The sequence below is a fragment of the Miscanthus floridulus genome, chromosome 10 (assembly GCF_019320115.1).
Source record: "Miscanthus floridulus cultivar M001 chromosome 10, ASM1932011v1, whole genome shotgun sequence".
NCBI lineage: Eukaryota > Viridiplantae > Streptophyta > Magnoliopsida > Poales > Poaceae > Miscanthus > Miscanthus floridulus.
The window spans coordinates 74,934,602-74,942,716 of NC_089589.1; the positions used below are offsets into that span (position 1 = coordinate 74,934,602).

At 41.4% G+C, this 8,115-nt stretch overlaps 1 protein-coding gene across 11 annotated transcripts in view; it reads right to left on the reverse strand.

The window, feature by feature from the left end:
• The window catches only part of LOC136486764 (uncharacterized), a 32,620-nt gene extending 31,224 nt beyond the window's left edge, over positions 1 to 1,396 (reverse strand). For 9 of the 11 annotated variants that reach the window (XM_066483752.1, XM_066483755.1, XM_066483757.1 and 6 more), the window contains exons 1-2: positions 1,264 to 1,396; positions 1,053 to 1,111 (exon numbers count right to left, since the gene is read on the reverse strand). The gene's annotated coding sequence lies outside the window, so the exon portion shown is untranslated. The remainder of the gene's footprint in view (positions 1 to 1,052; positions 1,112 to 1,263) is intronic. The other 2 variants (XM_066483750.1, XM_066483749.1) reach the window with 1 other exon arrangement.
• Between the last annotated feature and the right edge of the window lie 6,719 nt (positions 1,397 to 8,115).

An 8,115-nucleotide genomic window follows, 5' to 3' on the forward strand; every position in this document is an offset into this window, starting at 1 on the left:
ATTACGAGGGAAGTGGGAGCCCCACTGATGGAGGAAAATAATTTTTTGGTTTTTTGGGTACTCATTTTCGTTTGTATTTGGTAATTAGTGTCTAATTATGGACTAATTAGGTTCGAAAGTTTCGTCTCGTGATTTCTCACCCAACTGTGCAATTAGTTTTTTTTTCGTCTACATTTAGTACTCCATGCATGTGCCGCAAGATTCGATGTGACGAATACTGCGCAAAAAAATTTAGGTTTTGGGTGGAACTAAACAGGCCCTTAATCAAATCCACTTTTCTGGTGATAGAACTCACAGACACCACTTGGTGACTGCTGCTATTTTCAAATTGGAAACAAACAATTATGCACACTTTCCGTGTTCGTCCTAGATAGTTTAAAACCATGACTACAGACCTGTTTGGTTGGCAAGGTTGCCTAGGGAAAAAAATTCACTGCAAACTGTATCCACCTTGTCTCCCTGTATACATACTATGGATAGTTGTCATGTATCCGGTCAATACAATCCAACCCCACGTCTAGAAGGTTGCCTCCCACGCTCGCTGCTTTTCCGTCTTCACCATGCGCGGTTGAATCATGTTAACGGGACACGTGCCAACCATCCATGACATATATGTAGAGAGGCACGGTGGATACCGTTTGTACTGAATTTTTTTCGGTTGCCTACAGGACGACTGGTAGAAAGCTTTTCTTCGAGAACCGAAATATATACGTAGTATAAGAAAGAAAAAACATGACTTTAGAATACTTCTTCAATTAGACTGAAATTAAAGACTACTGTTGTGGGGGTGTGCTGGCTGACAGGATTGTGTGTAGTAAGTTTAAGCATAAGCTAAGATATTACAAGAATACTAGAGGAGAGGAGAACTGAAAGAATCCGTCTCTCTACTATTCCAAAATATGAGAGACAAAATTACAAAAATAGCAGATATTGTTGTAATATAAAAGGGTCACGAACTATTTAACATGAACATGACTCCTGGTAAGAAAAAAAAAACATGACTAACAGAGAGAATATAGTATCACGAAAAGGTTTTACTGGTTTTTTGTCACCTTGCTGTTTGCTACAACACCAATCAACCTCCTTAGAAACGATGAGCACACAAGAGTATCTGAGGACCAACAAGGCAACAACTAGTAGTATGTGATGAAAATCCACATGTATATGCTCAGAGTCGCCATGTTAGATTTGGCAGCCTGGCGCAAATAAACTTCCCTAAAACCTTTTCAGAATTAAATATATAGCAGAATCAGGGTCACTAACCTGAAGCAATCTTGCAATGGCCACCCTCCTTGAAGCGATGGTGAGCACAGGAAAGGAAAGGAGAGGGCAGCAACCAGTGAGGTAGGAGTAGATTATGCTTTATCGAGATTCAAGATTAATGCGAACAGAAGTATGTTGGCCCTTGTTTAGTTGGCCGGAATTGGCGCCGTCAAATTTACTGCAGCGCACTGTAGCATGTTGTAGCATTTCGTTTGTATTTGGTAATAATTGTCCAACCATTGACTAATTAGGCTCAAAACGTTTGTCTCACATAGTACAATCAAACTGTGCAATTAGTTTTTGATTTCGTCTACATTTAGTACTTCATGCATGTACCACAAGTTTGATGTGATAGAGAATCTTCTTTTTGTATAGTGCCAAATTCAGGAATTTGGGGAACTAAACAACGCCTGTTGTTGGACCTCTGCATTTGGACCAGGGGAGGAGACCTGCTAGTTGACTCCAAGTGTCCAATGCGGTGCATGTGCTGGTTCAGCAAAAGCTGATGCCGACCCAAGAAGCAGGTACAATAATTGCGGTGCATGTGCTGGTTCAGCAAAAGCTGATGCCGACCCACGAAGTTTGAGAGAGAGAGCGCGCGCGCACAAATCGGCCGGTCCGGTTTCGATGGATTTGCTGGAATGTGAGAGGATGGAAGATACTTAATTAAATTTGTAAAGAATAATATCAAAGCGAGTAATGTAATACTACTTTCGTTTTCATCATAGTAAGTGCTAAGAGCAACTCCAAGAGACAATATATATCCTTCCTAATTTATAGGAAAAATTCCCTCCAACATCATCTTCAATTGGATCACCAAATAGAGACATCTTCTATTTCGTATTTCTCGCTAGCCCAAGTGGATAACGAGGATGGCTGCCTAGAGTGCGCACAAGATATATAAAAGATGTTGAAAGATACAAAGATATAGAAAATGATTTTTACTCAAATGACTCTCCATATAATGATTCAGAGAGTAAATTTTTAGAAAGACACTCTTGAAGATGCTCTAATAATAGTATCAAAGCGAGTACTAATGTAATTTTAGTTTCATCGAATTACCTAAATCTTAATTATCTTTTAAAGAATAATATATTATTTATGATAGCAAATATATATTCCTAGAAATTAAAATAGATTTAATGAATAATCTACTGACATACTTTTTGGTATCATAAACATTAATAACTTTTTTATATAGATTTTGATCAAATTTAAGATGTTTTCTTGGTACTATATAATTTTTTTCTAGATGAAAAGAATATAAATATAGATTGGGTGCATGTCTATAATCATAGCTTAAAATTTTGGGACCCTACTTTAGGCCTTGTTTAGATTGCAAATTTTTGCAATCCGGACACTGTAGCACGTTTCGTTTGTATTTGACAAACTTTGTCCGATCATGGACTAACTAGGCTCAAAAGATTTGTCTCGTGATTTACAACCAAACTGTGCAATTAGTTATTTTTTTTACCTACATTTAATGCTCCATGCATGCGTCCAAAAATTGATATAATGGAGAGAGAGTGAAAAAACTTAGAATTTGGAGGTGATCTAAACAAGGCCTTAGAGAAATATAGATTGAGTGCATGTCTATAAGATAGGGCAATCAAATCTAACAAAAAAGTATGCATATGAATGTATGTATACATACATGGTGGACGTGCACAGTTGGTGTAATTTTTTTATTGGAATGTGATATATGTGGCGGATCCCAATGTGCATAGTTGATGTAAGAGTTTTTTTTTCCTTTGAATGTGACATATCACATATGTGATGATGGATCTGAATGTGCATATTGGATGAAACTTCTTTTTTTTTAGTAATAACGTGGCATATGTAAATTAATGTGAAACCTGTATACTTGATTAATATATTATATTTTAGACCTAAACTTGATTATTTGTTGTAACGTTTATAGATGTGTAACATAAGTACTTAATAGTGACATATGATCATACATAGGTGACACGATTTTGTTAAATAAAGTTTATACCTCGAAAGTCGAAATGTCCGCGCAGTGGATGTGATCCCCTAGTTTAGCTAGCTTGGGCGAGGTTAGCAGAACAAAACAGGTTTCTGCCCTAGTTAGCTCTACCCTGCGTTGCTTCAAACTTTTGACAGTGGGAGCAGGAAAGTGTAGAGAAACTACCGAGATTCTCTGCAACCACTGCGAATTGGAATTTCTTGCAGCCGCGGCCCGCGGGACTTACGAGGGAAGTGGGAGCCGCTAGTGCCGTTCACACGGATGTGGCCTACGCATCTTTTTTTTTTTTTTTGAAGGGTGTGGCCTACGCATCTTGACTTGGCATGAGCGCGCGGATCAGTGGAACGCTGATGAGGACCTAACCGAATCCACTTTCCTTGGTGATTAATTAGTCGAAAGCTGACGATTAGATTATGGAACTCGCAGACACTCTTTTGACGACCCCTGCTTTTTTTCGAATTTGAAACAAACAATTATGCACGCTTTCCATGTGTTCGCCCTGGACAGTTTCAAATCATGACTACACTAGGACGGTCCGCGCGCTTCGCTGCGCGCGCAGGTTGGGTACCAGCCATTTACATAATGTTTGAGAAAAAAAAATAATATACCAATAGGTGAATCAAGAGTATAAATACATTACTTTGCCTTTTCCTTGTACAGAACATTCAGGAAAGACTCTTGAAAATCGGCAACCAAAACATGCTTATGAGTCTCATTGGCATTCCAATTATATAGAGCATTGCAGCTACAACGTGTATGACAAATACTTGAGCCGTTGAAGACGGGAACATGTATACCATCACATCGAACCTCATGAGATTGATGGACAGCATAAGCTCCTCCTGGGTCCATAATATATTTAACTTTGAAAGTTGAAAGTGGCAGGCAGCTATAACATGTCCCGTTCTGCATTTCTGCTCACCTCCACAATGAGCTATCAGCCAACACCAAGAGATCACAAACATAGATTTTCTAAAAACGTGATCACACGTCCCATGTAGAAATGGCCATAAATAAAATAATAAAAAGGAACCACAACCAATAGCAGAATAATACAACAGTATGCATGCTCATTAAACTTGTACCTAGATACTGGATACCATAGTTGGACTTGTTTGAACTTCGTGAGGACAGGATAAATATAACCAGAGGCAGTGTATGTCTATTCTCTCACCTAGAGAGAGTTTTGCTTGGATATACTACTACAAAATCAGGACAGACAAATGCATGGAAAACTGCAGCTAACCTTTAGTGTAGTCAGAACCATCTTGCCTAAAACAAAATCACCAGGGCAATCTTTGGTTGCTTCATTCAATAGATCAAGGCAGCGAAGAGAGGTTCAGACTGCGAGAGATTGAAGCCAAACATTAGTTTCATAACACACACACATGCTAAATCAAGAAATCAGATATGGAAGGTGATAGAGCTGTAGCTAAGCAGCTACAAATTGCAATTTAGACCTGAGAAGCATCATGTGAGTATGGCAAGACCCTTAAGCCTAGTTCGGGAAATTGACATCACAGGACCCAACAATGTTCTGAATCTCGGTACTCCTGAAAACATAGTTGGCAATGATTTATCAAACAACTGAACCACACACAAGCCTTAAGATTGGAAATAGATGCCTTACAAATTTGGTAGGAAAAATCAAGCTTCCTGGGTGATGCAAACAGCAAAACAATTCAGACACCCTTAGCACTTCAGCAGAGTAAGGGATCAAGCATACTTGCATGAAGAAAAGATAGATAGCTCTCTGACAAAGTTCAAGATAAAATATTTACATGAAGCGAAATACTTCTGTAGCTGCAAGCTGAAATAGTTGTTCACATTTTCGCTCCAGCACAGACCTAGATGACACACTTTGTTGTGCCCATATATTCAGCACTGAATAAAGAGAAACTAATATGTTACATCAACTCGTGATATCCTAACCATATGTACTGTAGAAAACCTAAAGACTCCTTTGCTGAAGTAAATTCGAATGATGGTTTGGATTGATCACGGATGAACTTTGAATAGCATTATTCATTAGGAACATGCCATTGCTCCCTTCGGTGTCAAACTACAGCAAAGCATACACGATTTGATGCTGATTGCTACAAGCAAACCATAGATGAAGATTAGTCAAGGGACAATGCCTAAATAAAAGGGGGGAAACAAAATACGTGGGACACCCTTTGAATGTTTTGGTAGTCCCTGATTATGTCTGGAAGCAAAAACAAAAAAGGATTGTGAGATTAATGTCAATATAATAAAGGAATACCAATTAATAAAGACGGAATTAATTCTGCACACAACTCAGATAAGGCAAATCACATGCAAAGAAAGGAGGGCATTTCTATTTTGTTATTTCTAATTTGAACATCACATGTCTGACAAATAAATGAGGTATGTCGGCATAGGAGAGTTTGAAATAGATCATGTAGAAACAATGCCATAGCCCATAAGGAAGATGAAAAATAAATTAGTTTTGCAAAATAATATAAGTACACGTTTTTAACTTGTAATGAGTTTTTTATGTTATGGCAGGAACCAGAAATGTGAGTTAGTAACCTCTATTTTAACATAACCAATTAGCCTTTCCTTATAGTCACAGGGAATAACCAATTAGCCTTTCCTTATAGTCACAGCCACCTCACAAAAACACTATTTACGTCCTGCCAGAACAGTATTTTTCTCTCACAACAATCAGCCGGAACAGTATTTTTCAGTCCTGCCGAACAGGCCCATAACCTGCAAAATAGAGGAATCAAAACAAACAGTAACTGCATACATGAAACAAAATATGAATATTTGTGGTCCTTTGGGACACAGGTATCACATAATTGTTAGCCAGCTAAGAATACGAAAAGGTAGCCTGACATCAGCAAAGACATATACACAGTATATTAGTATTACACCTTGGAACACAGCATGGATTTAGTAAAAACACCATGAAGAAAGTTCCTCAGACGTACAATAAGAACAGACCTGGAAACATAATAAATAAATTGGACACAACTGGTTTTATATCATTGTTTGCCCTATCACTGAAGTTAGAATAAACAAATCACAAAGTAACTAAATTTTCAGAGAGAGGAGAGTAGAAAGATTCGCAGCTTCAAATCCATTAGCAGACAATCTATAGCAAATCCAAGGCGTTCTATTGCACAGGCTAAATAAAAAAACTAAGAATGGTCATACTTGAATCGTTGCCCAGCTCTTCAACGACTGCAAGCCGGCCACCCATCACCGGACTTTGACTCCCGGACGGCTTGCATTTTCGGCGGTGTGTTCGGCACCTCTGCTAGCGCCCCACCGGCGGAGCCCTGCCCCTGCCTCGTCCTTGTGCATGTGGCCAGCACGTGCCGTGCGACAGCGAGGACTGGGAGTGGAAAACGACGGAAGCCATGCACAACACATGAGATCCAAAATACAGCAAGTGTAGACGAATCGAGAAGAGGAAGCAAGACGGGGACGAATCGATGGCCGCGAGGGAGGCACAGACCTGTGCAGATGCAGCAACCTCGACGGCAATGGTGCGGCCACGGCAGGAGTAGTCAGGCCTGTCGAAGCAGCCGCCCGGAGAAGAAAGGCAGTGAGGAAGGGAGACGGAGGCATAAGAGCAAGTCTAACAATTTAGACTGCTGCCGGCTGCATGGCTTAGCTGTTTAACGGGCTGTAGCATTTAATGATCACAGTACAAGAGAATGAGAAAAAAACGCCAGCTTCTCGCTCGCAGCCGGCTAGAAAAAGACGTTTTCTCCTCGTACGTTGCGCTGCAGTCGGCGAGGAGTTTACCGCCCGCTCCAAATTCTCTCTCTTTACGTGGCTGGTTTTTTGATGACGTGGATCCTCCTCGCCGGCTAAAAGGCGATTATTATACCTGCTCTAAGGCGCAGGCGACGGATGCGAGGCAGGGGCCAGCGCGAGCGCCGAGGTCGCGGCACGACGCGTGGAGAAGCGCACCTCCGAGGGTGGGCGACGACGGCTCCTAGGCGCAACGCCTAGAAACGCTGGGACTGGGCCAGACCAAATTTAGCAACGACGTGGAGGGTAGTGACTGGAGGACCGGCACATGAACAGTACCCAGGATCGCTATGGTAACGCGGATTCTAGGCGCCCCAATTTAACGAAGAGAGAGCGAATCGATGATCACACACGCACGAGCCCACGTGGCTGCACACGATTCGTCAACAGGAGCAAAACAGTAATGAGAGCGCTCTCGTAACGCGGATTCCGGAAGCTATATGGAGTAGTATATATATTAGACAGTTTCCAACCATACATGGCCTTTCATACGAGAAATCTCTAGCAGGACCCTCAGACGAGACCCTAAACTATCAGGCACATTCTTGGTGAGGAGATCTGTTTCTTCCACCAGTACATAAACGACTTTTGATCCACTTCGAAATTTGGCTTTAGTCCCGGTATTTTTCATGCCCGGGACTAGAGAAACTTTTAGTCCCGGTTGGTAGCTCCAACCGGGACTAAAGGTCCCTGCCCAACGGCTACTGTGGCAGGCTTTTGTTGCAGGGGACCTTTAGTCCTGGTTGGAGCTACCAACCAGGATTAAAGGTTAACTTTTACTCCCAGTTGGTCCCTCCAGCCGGGAGTAAAAGTCTATTCCCGGCTGGAGGCTCCGTCCGGGACTAGAAAGGGACCTTTAGTCCCGGTTGCTGTCTCCAACCGGGACTAAAGGTCCCCTCCTATATACCCCTTCTTCCTCCCCGAGCCCAAGCTGATTCACTGTCCATAATCTCAGTCCATCGTCTTTTTCAGTGCCCCCTGTCCTTATCTATTTGTTCCTCCCGTGGCTTCTCTCTATTATCTGCTTACTGTGTGGTAGCCAGGCCCTGAAGTTCGCAAGTGCTGGCAAGCATCCT